Source organism: Hylobates moloch, unplaced genomic scaffold (assembly GCF_009828535.3).
Source record: "Hylobates moloch isolate HMO894 unplaced genomic scaffold, HMol_V3 SCAFFOLD_11, whole genome shotgun sequence".
Taxonomy (NCBI): domain Eukaryota; kingdom Metazoa; phylum Chordata; class Mammalia; order Primates; family Hylobatidae; genus Hylobates; species Hylobates moloch.
The window spans coordinates 85,156,248-85,178,521 of NW_026652286.1; the positions used below are offsets into that span (position 1 = coordinate 85,156,248).

At 44.9% G+C, this 22,274-nt stretch overlaps 1 long non-coding RNA gene across 1 annotated transcript; it reads right to left on the minus strand.

The window, feature by feature from the left end:
- Positions 1–200: 200 nt before the first annotated feature.
- On the minus strand, positions 201–21,517 carry LOC116477436 (uncharacterized). The gene is made up of 4 exons (XR_004250456.1): positions 21,392–21,517; positions 18,883–19,079; positions 13,944–14,053; positions 201–1,841 (listed from the first exon to the last, which is right to left on the minus strand). It is a non-coding gene; the product is annotated as an uncharacterized LOC116477436 (long non-coding RNA).
- Between the last annotated feature and the right edge of the window lie 757 nt (positions 21,518–22,274).

The following is a 22,274-nucleotide window of genomic DNA, read 5'->3' on the forward strand; positions in this document are numbered from 1 at the left end:
TGGAACACAAGCCTTCTTTTTCCTGGATCACGTGCAGAAGACATTGGAAACCTACCTCCTGAGCAGATAGTGAAGCTCCTAACAAGTTGGGCAAATGACCCCAGGTGGAGGCTGGAACAAAGCCCAGGGATCATCGAAAATAGCGTTTTGTCAACTAGCAACAAGAAGAATCCAAATGATCCCACATGAGTGACAAAACATTTTCACAGATATTATTTTGTTTTATTTTTGTAATTCCTCTGTGAAAAAAGTACGCCACTTACCTGATTCTACAGATGAGGAAACTGGGGAATACAGTTAACCTACATCAATTACAAACTGGCAGGGCTGGGGCCCCAGAGGCCCTAGCCTGCACTCTGCGATGATTACGAAATGCTGAGAGCTGGTCAGCTTCTATGTCAAGAAATTAATGTTATTGATGATATAACCTAGAATTCAGTCACTGGGTATCCCTAAATCCTCCAACTTCCTACCCTAAGATATCAATCAAAATTGGTCTTCCCTGCCCCCTCACATGTGGCAGAGAACCCATGCTCCTCCCAGTCTTTGTCCTGGGTGGTCTGCACCCTAAGACCTTGAATGACTTTTTTTTTTTTTTTAATTATTGGTTCTCGCCTTGCATTTTGTCTCCTGTGTTGCATCTCCCTGTTTTGCAGATATTATCTTCACTTATGGAGAGGACACGCAGGGGTCTACTGATGTGAAGTGACACCTGCTTGCTGCATGCGGTTGGGTAGCTGGGATGCTGAACAAATGCACTGTTGGGAGGGTGGAAATTCAGCCATGCACTGTTTGCCAGATCAGGAACTATGAGGTGCTGCATCCAACCAGAATATTCTCTTTATTTATCTGTGCCGAGGGGTGTCTTCTATTTGCACAAAGACACCTTATAGGCTAGAGGTGGCCCTCAGGAACATATTCGAGGTCACACATCCAGAAAGTCTGTAGCCAGAGTGGAAAGGCAGGTCAGCTTCCATCATCTGGTCTTATGTGCCCTTCTGTCTCCTAGTGCTCAGCTCCTGGAATGGGAGACGGAGACATGCGGGTGGAGGGGAGGGGGAAGAGCTGCCTCCCTGTTCTCAACTTCCCAATCACCCTCTTCAGCCTACTTACCTTCTGTTTCCAATAATGAAGCAATCTCTTTGGTCAGCACCCCCCACCCCCATTCTTTTCTAGCACTTGCAGTATGAGTTCTAAAAATAGCAATAATTAGACAAGTCTGCCCATCATTCCAGGTCTTTCTTGTCTTTGTTTAAATTCTGTTGGTTTTATCTCCTATAATTTCTGACTGATCTGGAGGAGCGTGAGCAGCGTGCAGTGATACGTGTGCAGACTATGATTAAGTGTGGGTATGTGTGTGTGTGTGCATGTGTTCACATATGTATGCGTGCTTATGTGTACATCCATGTATGTTTGCATTGTGCACATGTGCAATGTGTGTCCATGTATGTATGTGTGTGTGTGTATCCCTATGTGTGTGGATGTGTATCTATCTATATATATCTATATATATATATATATCTGTGTGTAGTGGGCATGTGTGTGTGGTGCATTTACATCTGTGTAGTGGGTTTTGTGATCAGGAGGAGGCAGAAAGGACTGTGGATCCATTACCTGTTGTTATGCATTAGTTGTCCCTCCCAGGATCTGTGACATACAGGGACCCTCTCCTGGATGTTGATGACCCAGTCAGGTACTTTCCGTTTGCTCCTCCAGATTCTCTCTCTCCAGCCTTCTCAGCTCTACTCTCTTTCCTGGGGCTGACTTGATGGATCACAGCAATGGTTCCTTGCATTCTAGATTTCTGTCGAGTTTGGCCAAGGAGGAGCGCAGGTGGTCAACTGGAGGAAAAGGGGCATGTAGGGTCAGGGCGTTTATTCCCCTGGCCTCTTTCCTGCAAACTTTCCTTGGGCTGGTGGTCTTCCTTGATCACTGCCCCTCTCAAGGAAGCCCTCTCTGCAAGCTTATTTCTTTTGAGTTCTGGTTACTGCCCCTTCCTTTATTCCTCTGGATTAATGCATTCTGCTTTTCCCCCCATGCCCTGCCTACATCTCTGTAAACAGTCTTTCATTAAAGCTTCCTCAAGTAGTCCTGATTTGAGTGTGCTCTGTGTTTTCTGTTGGAATCCCGACTGATATAAAATTCTCTTGGTCACTGCCATTGGCTAGTTAGATTGTAACCCATATGGTGGTCTCCATTTGTCTCTGTCCTTCAATATCTGCGTCTGGCCCCTACCTCTGCGGAGGAAAAGGTTGGGCAATAAGCTTTACTATTTCTTCAGCTGAGCTATTTGGTACAGGCTGCTGCTTCTCTGACCCGTGGAGCTGCCATTCTGCTGGGAAGGAGGGCATCCTCTCTCTCCTGCCTGTTGCAAGTATTTCCTCACCTATTTTTCCTAAAGGGTACATCCACTGGATCAGTAAGATGGTTTAAGAAGATTTTTACTCAGGATTCAGGTATTACCCTGGTCAATTGTCTACCTCCCTCATTTCCACGCTTAGAGCAAAGCCTTGCTGCCAAGCTCTCTGGGATCTTCCACACTGATGCTGCTGGGCCTTCAGTGGATTTCCAGCCCTGACCACAATGTTACTCCTTTCCTCCCTATTTTCTTTTAATCCTTTCTTCCTCTGATGTACTGCTTCCAATTATTTTTCTCCCTTGACATTACCTCTTCCTAAAGAAAGAGCAAAGCCCATGTTTATTTAGCACTTCCTTTTCTTTGGGTAGGTTTCAGTCTTGGTATTGTAGGGGAGGAAAAGCTTTTTCTATACCTTCTTATGTCGTGTACCTGGGGATGGGCAAATTAAACTGACAAAAGACAGATCAGCAAGAGAAAAGAAAGAGCTTATTTATGCACACAAAATGTGTACACATGGGCACTCAGTGATAAGTACTCAGTGATGTGTAACTCAAAGGGATGGTTAGAATTTGGAGCTTATATACCTAATTTAGGAGAAAAGGTAGGGAGAGCAAAGGCTTCTATGGGAAGGACAAATAGATTTCTTTAGGAAAGACAAATGGGTTTTTAGGAGAACAAATAGGAGGTAAAGTTTAAGATAATGTTTGTTTATGCAGGTGTGAGTGGTCTTTCTGTCTTCTTTATGGCTATACAACTCCCCCGGACAGGAGATTTATGGTAGATTCATTCTTGGTTTCTCTCCTGGGAATAGACTTGCCCCAAAGAGGGAATTTATGGCAGTTCTCATTTCTCAGAAGTATCTCTGTTGAGTCAGATAAGGGAAGCTCTGAGAAGTCTTCTTTCTGTATCTGTTGAATCTCAAATATCTTCAGCTTAAAATAATGTTGAGTCTGGGATTCTGAGTGAGTCCACACAGTGTACACTTCAGGTTAGTAGCTTTTCACTTTGGCCTGCTTTCTACTGGCTCTGTATGGGAAGGATGGACCCTGGCCTCTGTAGCTACGGGTTCCACAGGTAGATGGAGAAGGAAGGGTGAATTCTGGGCCCACGAATGGGAATAACGTGCTTGTGGTGGAGGTGTTGGGAGAAGAAGGTCCATTTTGATTAATGGCTTGTTCTTCCCTGCTAATGTCTTCTAAGTTAAACATGTCTCCCTACAATAGGGATTAACTTCCTTCCACAACCTTCACTTGGGAAATTATATTCTTAGCAACTTAATTTCATCTTTATTTCTCGTGAAAATTTTCCTCCTCCTGTTTTGCATTACATGGCAAAGCTCCTTTATATTTCATGATAATTAAGGGTATTGTTCCTAAATCCCTTCTTCCAAATGCTAGGGTGGAGAAATCCATTTTACTCCACTCTAAGGGCCAGAGGGCAGAGGGCCTCTGAAGTGAGAACACTTTTGTGATGGTCAATTTTATGTGTCAACTTGACTAGGCTCAGTTGTGCAGTCAAATACCATCTAGATATTGCTGTGAGGGAAGTTTTCAGATGTGAGTAACATTTAAATCAGCAGACTTTGAATAAAGCAGATTATCTTCCACAATGTGGGTGGGTGTCATCTCATCAGCTGACAGACAGGCCTTAAGGGCAAAGACTGAGGCTTCTGGAAGAGGAAGCAATTTGGTCTCAAGATTGCAACACAGAAACCTTCCTGAGGTTCCAACCTGCTGCTGCCTGGAGGAATTCAGGCTCAGGCTGCAACCTCAGCTTTTATCTATGTCTTCAGGCTACTAACCAGCCCTACAACTATGGACTTTATAGCCACCTGAATTGTGTGAGTCAGTTTCTTAAAATAAATCTCTCTCTGTATCTCTCTCTATATCTATACCCTATTGGTCTGTTTCTCTGGAGAACACTGACTAATACCCACTTACTCTCCATTGCCTTCCTCAAAAGAGCTTACAGGGTGTGTGTTTCTGCCAAGTCAACTGTCCTAGGAACAGAGAGCTTTGCTTAAGTCTCAGGAGCCCGGGAGAAGAGAAGGGGATAAAGTGGGCAGGTAGGTGTGGATGAATTCATAACGAAACTTCACACTCCTAAAGATGTAACAATGAATACCTGGAGGGCAGAGCCACACACTGTGTATCCTGTCTTGACTTTCAGGAGCCTTCAAATCAGAGTGAGTGGTGGTAGGGGAGAAAATGGGTGAAAGCAGCAAAAATTGGGGAAGCGTCTGGAGCTGGCTGGAGGCTCCGAGGGGATGCACAGCAGAACGCTCAAGGCCTTTCCCTACTTGGATGAATGCTACAGAGAGGAGCCCTGCAACTGTTGCCGACCGCAATCGGAAGCGATGAGCAATCTGGGAAAGAGCATTGGAGAGGGAGCTAGTAGTCTGGGTTCCTCACCCAGTCCTCACATGACATTTGGGTCTTTTCTGTCTCTCTCTCTGCAGGGGCTTGCACAGCTCTGCACACCCAGCAGACACTGACAACTGCTACCCAGCTCCAGCTACTTAGAACATGGGAATAGAAACTGTTGATTTGTGCTTTCTTGCATTATCACAGACCAAAGGAACTCAATGTCATTTTATTAAAAAACCATCTGATTTAGCAAATCCCAAGTGACAGTCATCAGCTAGCCCTCCTCAGTTGGGATAAGGCCTTCCTAGGTTCTGGTCAGGGCAAAAATGAGACCCACAGGAGAGAGAAGGTTTACAGTATGGCAGTTTGCCCGCATCTGTAGCCTGGAAGGAGTTAGGAAAATTCAGCAGGCTGGGAAGACGTTGAGACTATCGATTTGTGCACAGAGTTAGCAAAATGCTGTGCATACTTTATTATTAATGATGACTTTTTCACAAGTTCATGCCTCATTCTGGTGCATCCTCTTCTGTCCTGCTTTCTTCTGCACTCAGTGTGGAAGTCAGTGGGGATGTGGTTCCAAATGAATGAAAGAGAGGATCAAATAAGCTTGAGACACAGCTCTTTGGTTGCCTGAGGCTAAGCCAGAACTAAAAAAAGGATGCTTTCCTTGGTCTAATCCTAACAAATCTATACTAACATTTTGTTACCAGTGGAGGGTGTCCAGGTTCTTGGCATCTTGAGCAAAGAATTGGGCAAAACACACAAAGCAAGGAAAGAATGAAGCAACAAAAGCAGAGATTTAGTGAAAATGAAAGTATGCTCCTCAGGATGGGAGTGGGCCTGAGCATGGGGGCTCAAGAGCCCCGTTACAGATTTTTTGGGGGTTTAAAAACCCTCTGTAGGTTTCCATGGTGTATGCCCTATGTAAATGAAGAGGATATTTCCTGTCATAGCTGAAGTGTTTCCATTTGATTTAGTTCTAGGAAATGCTTAGGTTTCCTGCCTTCCAGACCCTATTCTCCTTCCTTGATTTGATTTGGATTTGTTTCTCTTTAGGAATTCACCCATGTCCGTCGAGCACCTAGAACAGTGTCAGGCACATGAAAAATGGTCAATAAATGTTTGCTGAAGTAATGTCCAAGGTCTAGTGAGGAGTGCAGGAGGAGGCATGGGGAAGATGTGCCACTTGCTCCCTGTGTGTACCTTGGCCAGGTCTCTGAACTTTCTCAATCTCGTTTTCCTTTTCTGTGGGTGTGATGAGAATGACTAGCATCTAAATGCTACTCATGAAAGATGAGAATGATGATGAGAATGATAGCATCTAAACTACAGAACTCAATCCATGGTAATTCTACCTTCTTTCTCTTTTCTTGGGAAGAGGGTAGAACACTAATATCAAAATTGACTTCAAACAAGCTGTTACCCTGTCTACACCATAAAATGTAAGCATCAGTAAATGTTAAATGAAATGCATGAAGGAAACAATGAAAAGGTGAGAAGGGGCCTTATAAATCTTGTAATGCAGGAGTTTGAAAATATTTTTCTTTTAAAGCAGAAGTCCCTTATTAAACAAAAGCTCACATGGAAGCCCAGGATATAAAACTAACAGGCAGGGCGCGGTGGCTCACACTTGTAATCCCAGCACTTTGGGAGGCTGAGGCGGGCGGATCACGAGGTCAGGAGATCGAGACCACGGTGAAACCCCGTCTCTACTAAAAATACAAAAAATTAGCCAGGCATGGTGGCGGGCGCCTGTAGTCCCAGCTACTCGGAGAGGCTGAGGCAGGAGAATGGCGTGAACCCGGGAGGCGGAGCTTGCAGTGAGCCGAGATTGCGCCACTGCACTCCAGCCTGGGCGACAGAGCGAGATTCCGTCTCAAAAAAAAAAAAAAAACCCACATCCTGTTGTGATTGAAGTGGGTGGGGGTGGGGCGGTGGAATGGCCCTGGGGCATTTGCAGTTCTGTGGTCTCTTTTTAGGGCTTCCCCCCCGCGCCCACACCAACTCCACCACCCCCCCACCATCACACCCTCTCTGGCCTTGGGCTGTGGTTTGCTAGTAAATATTTAACAACTGGCTCTGGGTTGGGGAGCCGTGATTTGTCGCATTTTCAGATTTCCGTGGTGTGAATATTTCCACTGCTTTAAGCTACTGATGTGGCAAGGCTGAAGGTAGAGTTGGGACTGCTGCTCAGAATTATACGTACCATTATATAGTTATTTTGCCAAACCCACAATTGTTGTAAACAACCTCAAGGGTATTAAGAATTTGATGCAGTAAATTAATTGAGTGGTAAATTCTGAGTACTTATTACCTTTGTTTTTAATATAATTTAATTAGAAGTTTATATGCCTGTAATTTAATTTTTTATAATGACTTCAATTAAGAACAGGAGAGCAAAATTTTCAAAAATGGAGCAACTGGCTTTTAGCAGCTAGTATCAGCTGGGTCCAGCACACCACTGCCTCTGGGACATCTCTTTTGAAACCTTGGGTTCCAAAGAATACACTTTGAATGATTGATGTAGAACTCTTAACATTAGAAGGTAGGAAAAATGAGAGGTTATGACTTTATGAGGGTCATAGAACTAGTGCTTACTTTACTCTAGAGCTAGACATTATTCCTTTTCCTGTGGTAGAGAACCTACTCTTCTTGCCTTCTGGAAGGGGCCCCAGGTAGGGAAGAACAATTGTTCTGAGAGACTGTTAATCACAAACAACCTGCTAGCCCCACATCCTGTTCTCAAATACTTTGCTCAGCATGTAGCCCCAGCGGCATGACTTTGTCTGCATGTAGACCCTCCAGCATGACCCTATAAAATATCCCTCCAGCCAGTGCCTCTTGGCAGACAGTCCGTTCTCTGCTGTGCTGCCCACTGCTTTCTTATAACGTTATCTTTGTCCTTTGTCTAATAAATCTGCCTTTCTTTGCCTACAACTGTCTTGAAAAATTATTTTGCTGTTCGTGATGCCAGCCCCAGCCAGTTGCACCCACAAGAGTCAGTGGTAGGGGGAGGAATTAAGTCATCCAAAGGACGAAAAACTCTATGGAATGTCATGAAAGAGCACAGGAGAGCAATCTAGCAGACTAATGAGTCTGGGGGATCTTGCATGAAATGACTGTGGGTGAGAATAATAACGATATTAACACAGATGATTGTAGTGGTCAGGACTCTTCAGGCGCAAGTAACAGACACCAATTTGAGCCAGCTTATGCTTGGAAAAGGAGCCTTATTTTAGGTACACAGGAGCATCTCATGGAGGCCAACGGCAGGAACACAGCTTCTGAAGGGTCTGGAATCAGGACCTGAGAATCACAGGGACCCTGCCACTGTTTCTTGTCTCCATCTTCATGTCTGCTTTGTTGCAGACCACCTTATCAGTGACCACCTCCTGCCCCATAGTGAGTGAAAGGTGGCTGTCTCCCAGCTCCTAGATTCACTGTTAACAGCTTAGCCAGCCACAGACTGAACTGCATCTCTCTTTGGCCTAATTCCACACATACCAAATTAGCTCTCTTTAGATCATAATTCCAGAGTCCATAAAGAGAGACTCTAGTTGGTCTAGCTTGGTCAGGTGTCCACCCTGGTCTAATGTGCTATGACCAGAAGATCAAGTGTATACAGTATGTACGTGGCTGAAAGGGGCCTTCCCTCTTAACAGAGGGAGCCAATTCCCCAAGAAAGTGAGGTCATCGTTGACTCAAGGTGGCTCCTGAATATTTCTGTAGGCAGAAACATCCCACCAGGAAGAGGGAGGAAGGGATGGGGCTGTATATGCACAATTCTTCTCCCAAACCCACCCATCAGTCAGGTAACTGACTCCATCTCCTTGTGGAGGGGTCAGGGATGGAGGAGAGAAGGTCAGAGTGTTACTCTGGAGAGCTTCCTCCATCCAGAGGGAACCATCATGAGCGGGATAGATGGGTTCAACCTGCTATCAATAATGTTTAGAAAGTGTCAACCACAGTCCTGACACAGAGTAAACAGTCAGTGTAGGTCAGATCCCTTTCTCTCCTGCCCCACCCCCATCATTCTCTCTTCTTATCACTTGATTTCTTGCCACTGACAGTGATAGTGCCACATGGAGCCATATTGAAGCCTGCGGTGAAAGGGAAAATAAATGACAGATATTAATATGGTCCTGTCTTGATTTTGTTCTTCATAAAGTACTTGCATTGATTTTGACTCTTAAAATATTGTATTAACATATTCTTTGCCTTGATTACTGAGTATTTGGCACCCTCTTACATTTTGTGCCCAAGTCAAGTGCCTTGCTCACTTCAGCCTGGTACCAGCCCCACATGTCAGAGGCAGTTGAAAAGTACCCCAGGATACATTTCCTTCCACAACAACCAGCCCTTCCTGACCCTCTGATTTCAGGTTTAATTTAATATGGTTTTGAAAAATAAATTTTTCTTTTTCACTGATGTGTACAGGTGACACAGGATATTTCCCTGACCCCTTTGTAAGACTTGTGACATGGGTACCTTGTGTACTTAGCGTGCGGCATTCAACTCCTCGTGGGAGGGAGGGCATGAGTGAACATGGTGGGAACTGGAGTGCACAAGCACTGGAACCAGCAGGCCACTTCCACACCGGCAGGGGTGAACTCCACTCACCCAAACACACTGTGTTCCACCCTTCGTGGAAGGGAGCGTGCAGATGAGCAGGTGCAGGAGCTTGGGAGAATGTTTTTGGGCACTGGCAGGAGCAAACTCTGTGCGGGCCCAGCAGCAGCATCTAGTGGGGTGTCCATGACCCCTAAATCCCTAGAGGGCATGTTACAGTGCTCTTTTAGCTCTGCCATCCGTGGACAGCTTAAGTGTTAACAGTTCAGTTGGCCCTTTTATATTTGCACACTTGGCTTCTGAGCTCTTCCAATGTCCAGGAAAAATGAGATTGCACAAACAAATTGAAGGATGGTAAATGCTGGGGATTTTATTGCTAATGAAAGTGGCTCTCAGCTAAAAGGGGAGCTGAAAAGGGGCGGGAAGGAAATCTCCTGAACTCCAGCCATCTTCAGCCAGATTATTCTCCACAGTTATGCCATCAAGCTGTCCCTCTGCAGTCAAGCTGCTTCTCTCTAACGTCCAGCCATAGTCCCCAATGTCCAGCTGCTTCTCCTCTCTGCCAGCTGTGTCTGAGGTTTTTATAGGCACAGGATGGGGGGCGGGGGGAGCCATGAGTGGTTTAGGAAAAGGCAACATTCGAGCAGGCAAACAGGGATGTCAGTTCTCACTTTGGGCCATGGTTTCAGGCTTGAGGGTGGGGTTTTGTTGGGGACCTGCCCTTTTCTGCCTAGAATTTCTCTGCCTCCTGTCCTTATGACATGCACAGTGTCATTGAAGTTATCCAAGAAACTAGTAATAGATGTTGCTTCTATGAGGGAAAATGGCAATGAGAGGGAGGGATACATTTTGCCTTAGAAATGTATCTTTAATTTTTTAAGGAAAGCCTAATTAAGATGATTTCTTTACTACAAAAGCAATACTTGTTCACTATAAAAAATTAGAAAATACAGATAAAGCAGGAAACAAACTATAAACTGTAGGGGAAGAAAACATAATTTCTTTTCTTTATCTTTTTTGGTTCTAAGTTGAGATACTCTCCTGAAAACAAAAGTCAGACTAACAAAAGAAAAACAAGCAGAAGTTTATTAACATGTGCTGTACCCACCACACAGAAGAGGCCTCAGTTCAAAACTCTTTCTCAAGGCAGTGGCCTTAGACGCTTTGCTTAAATAGCATTTTAACAAGGAGCCATAAATTCTATTCAATGACAAGACAAAGAGGAGAGTATCTTCAGGCTTCCAAAAGGCAGGAAAATGTGGGAAGGTAGATTTACGGTAAGAGTGAAGTCAGCTCCCAGATCCTCTGGCGGCTGCTGTCTCTGAGCTCTGCTTCTGAGCTGATAAGCAAATGTAGGGAAGGGGCCTACCTGTGGGTGGGGAAGGCAGAGAGGAGGAGCAAAGCATGCCCTGCATTTCAACCTTTTTTAGCTCAACAGTCTTCAGCATTTTAGAGAGAAATATTTTGGTTTCCTTCAAAACATTAATAACTCACCATTCCACTAATACACACCTTAATGTTTATCTTTTTTATTCATATATGTAGATTTTACAAAAATAGTATGGTTTTGAATAATATTTGCGGTCTTTTTCCATTTAAAATACATTGCGAATCAACGTCTAAGTTAGTAAATACTTCTCTACATCATTATTTTTAGGGGTTCACATTTTGACTGTGTCACACTATTTGACCGACTCCCTATTGCTGGACATTGAATCTATTTCCCAGTTTTCATGATTATAAACAGTGCTGAGCCAAACATCCTAGCTGTGTAATCTTTTGCCACATGTCTAATCCCTTCCCTAGGATGAATTCCTAGAACAGGACTTGCTGAGTCCAAGTGAATGCACTCATGTAGAGGTTTTTTAAAAAAATACTTACTGCCAAGGTACCCTCTAAAATGTGTATGAGTCCCAATGTCAGTCAATTTAAAGCCCAAACCAGAGGCCTGAGCAGAAAGTGAGGCAGATACAACTAAACCTATACAACCTGAACACGACTGTAATACTCTCGTCTCATGGTAAAATCAGTGGCGTCTTTAAAGGTGCCTGTACTGGAATATTGGAAAGGGTACGGAGAAGGATTTTAGACAAAGCTTGAGACAAGAAGCAGGAAACCCACAAGTAAAATTACAAGGAAGATGATCTTCTTTTTCTTCCTCATAATAGCAGTGAGCTCTGATCCACTAGGGGGGACAAAGAGCCCCTTCCCTATTTATCCCAACTCTCATCACTGTCTAAGCTTTTTCTAGATTTCTAACCCTTTTTTCAAGTTTTAGACATTCAATTCCCTTGGCTCCCTTAAGGAGAATTTAGACAATGAGAATCATCAAATGATAATAATCTCTTTGTGAGGGTTGAGGAAGACATTTCTTTTTAGGTTTGCTATCTGCTACTTTTCCTAAGTCTCAGGTATATACATCCCACAAATTATCATCACCATTATTGCCAAGAAGCCTCCTGCTGGTGAAGCACCCTTTCAGATGGCTTTCCTTTCTTCTCAAAGACTCCTGGGAGGTAGCTTGCTTTTTGTCCCTTTTCAATAGCTGCCACAGCTGATTTTACATCTTGGGGGTTTCCTTCTCTAAGTAGAGGATATTTAAAAATTCTAATTATTGTTGTGATTATCTTACTTTGGTGGTTAAGACGAGCAAAGTGAAGATGTTTCACTTTGTGCATTCTATGCATGGAGATCTTTTCTGTAGACATTTTTTACCCCTTGGGAAAAGACAGAAGTGAAGGCCTTTCCATTGTTCAAGGTTCAGATAATGGCTCCACGTGTACCGTGAGCTCAAAACAATGTTCTGTGGCTCATGTGACCCAACAGATGAATGTTTTGGTCTACTGAGCATCCCAAGAAGTAAAATAGTAGTTGGAGTTTGAGGAAGGGGCATAGAAAAGGCCCAGATCCAGATCATGTGCTTGGGTGGCTAGACTCATCTGGTGTTAGGCTTGTCTAAACTTGACAGAATGAACACGTGGGATCAAGTGCTTCTCTGGTCCCCATCGGCCTCTTACATCAGGTCAGTGTGAGTCTTTTATTTACTCAGGGGCCCAGAATAGACAGCATAGCCTGGGAGACTGGTGCCTTTTCCATCTTACTTTTTGGTCCATCTGTGCAATAAATGGACTTCTTTTTAAATTGCTTCACGTCTTCGTGTTTCAGAGTGTTCAGCTCAGATAAACCACTGGAGTGGACCAAGAGACTGTAAATGATTGACATGAGTCCACTGAAGTCATCCTCCACCCAGCACCCTCTAAAATGATCTCAGGAGGAGGATGTGGTCTGGCTCCCTGTTTCCTTACTCTTTCTGAAGCATATAAATGTTTCTCACTTTCAGACTTTTTTTTTTTTTTTTTTTTTGAGACAGGGTCTCATTCTGTCCCCAGGCTGGAGTGCAGTGGTGTGATCTCAGCTCACTGCAACCTCTGACTCCCTGGTTCAAGCGATTCTCCTGCCTCAGCCTCCTGAGTAGCTGGGACTATAGGTGTGTACCACCACACCCACTTAATTTTTGTATTTTTAGTAGAGACGGGGTTTCACCATGTTGGCCAGGATGGCCTGGATCTACTTTAAGATATTTAAAAACCACTAGTTAACAGAAAGAAGCTGTGTAATAAAATTAGCAAACGTGTGCCAGGTAAGATGAGGCAATTACCTGAAGCTCTCATGTGATCTACCTAGAAATGTGGATGGGGCCAGCCTGTTGTTCAGAATCCCTCCTTAGATTCCCTTCCTAGAGCACCAAGCGGAAGAAGCTCTAGCTCCGTTTATTACCAAGTCTCTGGGGGTGGAGCCCCTCAACTCCTCCCTCTCCTAGGCCAGGAGTCCCTCCCCTTCCTCTCAGAGCCCTGGAGACCCATTTAGGCAGAGCATCAGGTATACATCATTCTCAAGGGAAGAATGAGAGACAGGGGATGGGTGTCTTTTTCCTAGTACTTGGAAAGCAGTAAGTGAGTGGATAGAATTTCTCTAGTTTAATTCATTCTCTTAAGCCTTTGATACTAGATACCCCACTTATGGAAGCGAAAATCTAGTTTTAGATGGTATCTGATATTGTAAAAAAATTTTATGTTGAGCTATTTTAAGTTTAATATGTCCATATTTCATGATGCTCCATAAACAGCACCATGCCTGAGCGTTGTTTAGCCACAAATAACAAGTTTGAGTAATGCTGAAACAGGTCATATGGATGCTTCTTAACTCAGGTGAGGCATTTACATCTTGGAAAGATGGTGGATTCGTGTGAAGGTATGTACACATCTTCCACTCGCATCTAAACAAAGCATAAGCTAAGTAGAGGGATGAGCCATTCAACACCCTGGCCCCTCTTCTTCTTGACCTTCTTATGTCCAGCCATGTTTTTTTCTGTGGTCCTCCTCATTCCTATGACCATACTCTGTCTTGTAGGCAATAGAAACTACACCACTTTGCAAATCTCAATTTCAGACACATCATTTTCCAACCTACCAATTGTTCTACCTTTCTTGCACTGATACCTCCTCTTTTACAAAACTTTGACTTCTTGGAGACCCTTAATACTTTGACCCCACTCATTCCTCATTTTCCACCAGCACCTGCTTAACTTTACTTCTTTCCTAGTCCAGCTCAAATTCTATAATTTTTAATTACAATTCATTAACAAATACCTTCAGTTTCTGTGCTCTTCTCTCCTTTCATTAAAATTTGTCTTGCAAAACTCCTGTTGGGCTTCTAAGTGCAACTTCCTTCTCCATGCCTGTTCTTGAGCAGCCGAACACTAATGCAGAAAGCCACAAAACAAAGTGTTTTTTAAAAGAAATTAATTCATGATGACACATTTCAGTTGGGGACTCATAGCTGCCTGGCAACTCTACTGTGTTCTAATAGACTTATTCTTCATTTCCCAACATAATCATTTCATATCTTTTCCTCCCTCTTCAAATTCCACATTCCCTTATCAGCACTCATTCTCCATGGGTGACCTCAATCCTTTCTGAAGAAATAGAAGCTACTGGATGCTAATTCCCTATTGATCCTGCAAATCCACCTGCATCAGCAACAATTTCCTCCTCTCATTATAATGGAGAGAAGATTTCTTCCCTATTAAAAGTCAATTCTCAGATGCTCTGGTTCTGCCTCCTCCTACATTCTTAAAGATTGTATTTCTTGGTTATCCCCTGTCTCTACTGTGTCATTAATTTCTTCCACTCTACTGAATCATTTGCATCACAGAAACATGTTCTAGCATCTCCTGACTTATGAAACATCAAGAACATAGTAACCTTCTCTCAACCCTGTGCAATTCACCCAGTGTTTCCTTTTTTTTCTTTTCCTTTTCTTTCTTTCTTTTTTTTTTTTTTTTTTTGGTGTGTAGGGGAGGGAGTTGTTTGCCTTGGTCTCATACCTCATGTTTACAACTCAATTCATTCCCATCTGGCTGCTTGCACACTCTACTGAAACTGCTTTTCTAAAGGTCACTGATGACTTTCCAGTGGCCAAATCAGTCCTCCTCTTGACTTCTCAGCAGAATTTGACACGTGTTTATATTTCCTTCTTGAAACATGAAACTCTTTGTGGATGCTGTGACTTCTTGGCTCCTGTGTTTGTTTTCTTTTTCTACCCCATGATCCACTTCTAGTTTTCTTTGTTGGGTTCTCCTCCTCCAAATGCTGGACTTCCTTGAGGCTAGATCATGAGACCTCCTTTCCCTTCTTTACATTCTCTTTCTAGGTATTCTCATTCCCGTGACTTTAAAATGCCACGTAGGTACTGACAATTGTCAGATTTGTCTCTCTAGCCCAGCCCTATCATCTGAACTCCAGACTTCCATATCCAAATATCTACTTCACATCTCCTCTGGAATGTCCCACTGACATCTTGAGTTAATACATCCAAAAGAGAACTCTTCCCTCCCACCTCTTCACTCAAAACCTCTCTTGCCTTGCCTGCTCTGTCTCAATAAATGTCACTGCCACTCATCCAAGTACCTAAATTAGAACTCTAGAAATTGTTCTCGATTCTTTCCTTTCTCTAACTCCTACCTTTCTAATCCAACAGCACATTCTGTCAATTATACCTCCAAAATAGATTCTGCATTCATTTCCCATTTTCTACTGCCTTCCCCAATCCACGCTGCCATCACTTTCCAACAGAATGATTGAAATACTCTTCTAACTAGGCTTCCTGTTTCAACTTTACCCTTTGTATTCCCCAAACAGCAATACAAATGACCTTCCTAAAATATCTGTTAGATCATGCCACCTAGTTGTATAAAATCCTTTAATGCAGTGTGAGTAAACCCAGCTCTTTCCCCTGCCTAACACAATACTATGCCATCTGTCCTTACTTTCACCCCTTTAGGAATGGGGTTCCCAATTCTGTTTGTTCCAGTGAATCTGACTTTATTTAAACACTATAGATTCTTCCTCCTCTGGGTGTGGCCTACTGCTCCAGATGATCAGCCTGAAATGATCTTCCATGGTTTCTTTCCAATGAGAGCTTCTCACAGAGGCCTTCTCTAACTATAGTATCTAAAGAACATACTCTCTTTCCATTGTCTACCTTAGTCTTTTATTTCTTTGTTTCATTAGCATAATGCAGAAAGGTTTTTTTGGTTGTTTGTTTCCTATAATCCTTATTAGAATTTACATTTTATGAGGACAGGGTCATGTCTTCTGTGTTTTCATCGTGTCCCTCTGGGATAGTGCCTAACTTTCAGGAATGTAATTGTAGAATGTATGGATGAATAAATAATGAATGTTAAATAAAGGTATTTATTATAACACCCAGCCTATTCAATAGACTTAATGGATCTTAGTTTACCTTCTCCTCAGTTCATGTGCACCTCCTCCTTCCTGGGATATTAACAGGGTAACCCATTATGAAACTAAACAGTTTAAACGAACTATTTCTGTGCAAGATGAGTGACCAGTTAAGGTTCTTATTTTTTAGGATAGGTCTTGCCTTCTTCAAGTCCGACAGTCACTGTAGAGTAGGCAACAGGGTTTAATAAAGAAACAAGGGCTATGAAGAGAAGAACCTAGGAATGAATCCCTGCAATCCTACTCTTGAGCTGCGCAACCTTGGGCAAGACACAGCCCTCTCTGATCCTCCTCTTTTTTTTTTTTCATTTGTAAAATGCGGAGAGTGATATCTCTTTTGTCTACTTCAAAGGGTTATAGTGGCAACTAGGTGGAATAATGTAAGTAAAAGACCTTGTCAATTGTAAAGTGTTGAACTAATGATTTCCAAGAGTTTCACCAGACTCTTCTTGTCAGGAAGTCAACCATGACTTTCAGATCCCTCCAAGGAATGATTTAAAGGTGACTTTCTCTAGTGCTTGACCTCTACTAGGCTGGGGCTAGTTTAAGTCCTGTCATCTCTTCCCACCCCATCTCCAGGTCCTACTTGTACCTTTCCCATAGAGAACATGTCAGCTGCTCTTTCTCTATAAGGCACAGTTGTGTCTGGTGGGACAGATAGCATGTGGGGCTCACCACCCATTGCTGCAGACCCAATGGATGATATTTCCTGTTTGGGTCGGTCAAGGCTGATGGTCTGGAGCAGCCAGCCAGCCACACCTGCTGTTCAGCATGCCGCTGCCACCCACAGGCCCTGCTAGAGGGGAACTGGAGCTGTGAAAACATAGCTCCCACTTCCACCAGCCTTGCCCTTTGTGGTAGCTGAACAGACACTCCAGCTGGCTTGGCTACTACCAATCTTAGCTTCCACGAGAAGAGAGTCTTTCGGCTCTTACAGAGCCCACTGCTCAGGAGTGAGCTGGGTCACGATGCTGTACAAAGCAGTTTCCCCAGCTCCCCAGTTTGGGAGTCTTTGGCCCCAGGGTGCATTCTGGTGATCTCACCTGTAGGTTTTCAGATAGCTTCATGGCCATGGGTGTCCCCCAGCTTTCCCCAGGGCTCAGGGCTTGGCTCATGTCATCTTTCTGCTTTTAGTCCCACTCTGTCCTTCTGTCTCCTCTCTTGTCTTTCTCTGTTTTAATCTTCTGACACCCAGAAGGTGGGGATTGTTAATGGGTCGTCTTATTCACGAGTCTCCACATTCTGTCTTATAGATTACTGCAGTGGCTGCTCAGTGCGGGTGTTGAGTGCCAGGAAGGTTGTGTCTCCCAGGTGGGGCAAGAGCTCTTTGCTGCCCACACTGTGATGCAGTCGTGCCCCTATGTTCTCTCAGCTGAAGGCTCTTCTGCATTGTCCAAGACACCAATTTTATATTCCTTATCCCAGCACTCAAGGTCCTTCCTAATGTGGCTCTAAGTGTTCTCTCTAGGCTTTCTTCCTCCCATGCCCCAAGTTCCTGCTGGGGCCTCTCCACTCTACTCTGTTCACTAGATACATTTTCTTTCCCTGCTTCAGTCCTCCCACACTCCAAGGCTTACTCAAATATTTCTTCATTGATTTGACCCATGCTGCTCTCTCACAGTTCTCAAGGCCAAGTGTCTCTCATCTACGCAGCACAGAGTAGCATCTTCCTTGCTGTTTTGCTTCATTATCCTTGTGTTCCTTGTGTATTGTGTTTTTTTCTTTCCTATTAGATTTTAGGCTCCTCAAGGTTGGGATGGTATCTTTCCTTAGTGGTCAGGAGCATATTTTGAGACCAAGACAAATTTGAGTGCAAATTGCATCTCTTCCTCTTATCAGTTATGTCATCTTTAGCAAGTTACTTAACTTCTCTGGGCCTCTGTTTCTTTATACAATGGAGATGATAATAGACCTTACCTTTTAAGGTAAAAATATGAGAAAGGAAGAGATAATGTATGTAATATATTTAGCACAATACCTGGCATATAATAAGTGTTCATTAATGATAGTAATAGTTATTTTTTTTCAAGTCTTCTTTATCCCACAGCACCCATCCCAGAGCCAGGTTTATAGCTGATGCTTATCCAACAATTGTGGATTATCTAGCAATCTGTATGGACTAATTCATACCAAGGGTTAAGAAGGAAGGAGCAGAACTGTGAACAGGCTTGCCTGGGGTGCCATACAGTGTAGCTGATGTCAGTGCCCAGGTCTAAGAATGCTCATGAGCTGTGGAATAGGTCAGTTATCCCTGGTTTGGCCTGGAGGAGGGTCTGGCATCTGCTTCAGGCCTCTGCTGTCCTAGTTCCTGGTACTAGGAGGACTATATTGCAACTGTATCTCTGCATCCATTAATTTTGGCAATTTTACATCACAAGATGATCCCCTAAGATATCAAATTATGCCAACCCCTTGTCTTAAAAACAATCACAGGGCCCGGTGCAGTGACTCACACCTGTAATCCCAGCACTTTGGGAGGCTGAGGCAGGTGGATTACCTGAGGTCAGGAGTTTGAGACCAGCCTGGCCAACATGGTGAAACCCCGTCTCTACTAAAAATACAAAAAATTAGCCGGGCATGGTGACAGGTGCCTGTAATCCCACCTACTTGGGAGGCTGAGGCAGAAGAATCACTTGAACCCAGGATGCAGAGGTTGCAGTGAGCCGAGATCGCGCCATTGCACTCCAGCCTGGGCAATGAGAGTGAAACTCCATCTCAAAACAAACAAACAAAAATGACCACAGCATGAGGCCTTGGGATGATGGAGAGCTGACCCTTTTCTTACCTCGGTGTGCACCATCTGTCTCTGTGGGTGTCCTTAAAGCTCCCAGGACTGTGCCATGCTAGTAGCAGCTTCAGTCCCTCTGGGCCCAGCTGTAGAGGTGCCCTCGGGTCAGAGTACTGCAGAAGGAACTCAGAAAACTTTGCAAAAGCAGCGGGGCAGAGGGGGCGGGCAGCTTCTGGGAGAGAGGGAGTCAGAGGCTGACAAATGGAGATACCTTGTGTGAGATCAGCAAAAAGAGGAGACATAGACACTTGACCTGGTTTGGAATTATTGCAAATCTATCAGGCTCTGTGCAAATTGAGACCATAATTCAGATTGTTCATATCATCACCAGCATCTCTATTTCCATTAAGCCCTGCCGTTCGTCTCTCCTGGGCCTGGATCTGTCCAGCAGCTAATTGAAGGGGTCAAGCTAGCACTAAATCAACAATCCAGTCCGGAGAGGTCAGCCCCTACCCCAGTCCTCCCAACTCAGAGGCTGTGGTTAACCTTGAACAGAATCTTATCTCCTCCTCAGCCTCAGGAGAAGCTTCAGTGGAAAGATGCTTGTTAACAGGGCGTGGTGGAAAGGGTACTGGACTGGAGGCCAGAAGAAGTCAGTTTGAACCACAAATCTGCATCTCACTAGCTCTGTGACCTTGGGCAAGTTATAGAAACTGCTGAAATCTTGGGTTTCTCATCTGTAAAATGAGAAAGATACAGAGCATACCTGCTCTATCTACCTCAAAGGGTGGTATTAGGCAAAAATGCTGAAACATAGGCAAAGATGCTTTGAGGTTTATAGAACACCATGCAAATGTGGGTGCTTGTGGGTACTTCCTTACGTGGCCTCCGGGGGTTGTGCCCAGTGAATACCCAGCATCTGTCCAGCTTCTGTTTAGGCTGGCCTTGTTTCAGGTTTGGGGCTCTGTCTCCCTGTGGATCATGTCCCCTGAAGTAGCAGGCTCAGAGAAAGAGCATCAGGTACCAATAGGGCTGGCAGCAAATGCTGAGAGGCTGAGCTCTGGGCCCTCTCCCCCGGCCCTACTCAGATGGAAAGGGAAGCGGAAAAGGACTTTTATTGAGCACCTACTTGACAGGCTCCTCTCTGGCCATTCTTCCTGCACTCATACACTCTCCTTACAAAATACTTCGAGGTAGCTATCATTATCTCCAGCTTTCAGAGGAAGAAAGTAAGTCATAAAGAAATTAACTCACTTGCCCACGGTCACCTAGACAGTGAGTGGGGGTCTGAATTGGATTCATTCTGTCTGCCTCAAAGCCTACCTCTTCCGACCTCACCTGCTGACTCTCAACAGACCTTTCTGTACTTTGCCCTGGGGCAGAGTCAGGGCCAGGGACCAAGTGGTCACCGTCAGGGAGCAGGACTCCTTGCCGCAGAGGTAGGGGAATGCTAAGCACAGGTGGGGATTTCCATCTCCTTTGGAGACTGAGGGCAGCAAGGCATCCTGGGGATTGCCCTGCACCTGTAAGCTCAGGTCTCGGTCCTGCCTGGGGTCAGCTCCTGTGCCTACCATCTCCCACCTCAGCCCCCTATCTGTGGGTGCACCCATCTTGTTCCCCTTGCACACAGCCTAACTGGGCTCTGACTCATCAAGGAGCTAGGTGCAGGGCACTGTGCTCCAGCCCTTGTCCTCTAGCCCTGGGCCACAGGGTGTGTCCCCATCACTCACTGGGGAGCCAGTGCCAGCCTCATGGCCTCAGAGCAACACAAACCACCCACTGTGGGTGTGGCTCAGGCCAGGATAATCATTTCAATGGAGTACTTTAAAGAGTCCTTTTCTAAATTAAACTAATAAATGGGATAGTAGCCGAGAGGGAAGAAAGGTCTCTGCTTAACACTGAAGTAGAAATTAACCAGAAGGGGGAAAATAATGTCCCGAGAGGTTATCAGGAGGCGATTTGAATCCTGTTCCCCTGTGGATGGAGTCATCTGAAGTCTAGCTGGGTCTGCCTGCTGTGAGGACCTCAGATGCTAAGGGGAAAATGAAGTCAGCTGCTACAGATGCCCCAACTTCCAGCTATGAGAAAAACTCTGGAAGGTGGACTTCGTTTTCCATGTTTTATTCAAGATTTTTTTTTCAGATATGTCTCATGCTCAGGCTCTGAGATACCACAAAAGCATCCAAACCCAGCCTGTGACATTCACCCTCGTTCCTACCAGATCCCTTGCTGAGGAAGGTCTTTTGACTCTTATTCCAGAGGGAAAGAATAAAAAAATCAGAACCCAAATGGCTATGGAACTGGCCCTCTCCACTCTTTCAGCTGGGACAGGGCATGGCCTTGTTCAGTGCTCGCTGTCGGGGCTCTAGTTCCAGGACTGACTCAGGGCTGCTTCAGCTTCCATCTGGCCATCTGACCGGGGTGGCATTCCAGGAGAAGTGACATAGCCTCCTGCCATTAGCTGGGAAGGGCCATCAGGTGAACAGCTGCCTCTGGTTGTCTGAGACACCTCATTAAGGTGGCATTGGCAGCCACCTGCAGAGGCACAATTTGTAGTGTAGCTTACCCTGGTCTTGCCTCTGCCCATCCAGGCTGCTGGCTGCTTCCTCTGCTCCTGGGGAGTTGGCCCCAGCCCACCAGGACCTCCTCTCAGCTTAATGTCCTCCTCCAGTTCCCCTTCCATGTGCTGACTGAGTATGGGCCTCACCCGCAGCATACAAAGGTTTGCTGGTTGGTAGGCCAGACTCTCCGGGCCCCCACCCTTCTGGCTGCTCAGGTGTGACCCCTGCTGGTGGGAGTTGAGCTGGCCTGGGGGAACTTTTCTGGACCCGGTCGCTGTAGCTTTGAGTCTGTTTCCGGCAAGAGCAGGCTCTGCTGTGTTTGTGTACATTTGTTCAATCATTGGACACCGGGGATTGCTGAGAAAGCTCCAAAGGCAGCGGTAGCCGCAGTAGAGAGATAGCCATCCTGCCCTCTGCCACGCTGGCCTCAGGGGAATCATGTCACATAGGCCCCTCTAGTCCACAATCAGGGCTCCTTTAAGAAAGGCAGACTCTATACATCAAACCACAGCACCTTGTGCTCATCAAATCATGTGATAGGTAGAGAGGAATGCCGAGTCCTAGCCTTCCTGTGGGATATTCCTTCTGATTGACAGCAAGGCGTGATGATTGGTAGAAATTCAGTGCATTCATTATCTCCACGGGTGCCTTTTTTAATGGAGAAGGGCCTGAAGCCAGCAATGATTTAACCTAACTCCAGAGCAAAGAGTTGGTTCCAGTGTCAAGCCTGCAATGGAGTGATGATTCTAGGATAGGGTTGGGCCAGAGCCTTTCTAAGAACACCGATGGTAGCAGACGACACTACTTACGGAGTGCTTACTGCGTGCCAGGCATACGCGTTTAAAATGATCTGCTAGTAAGCATCTTGCCATCCTGCATTTGAATTCT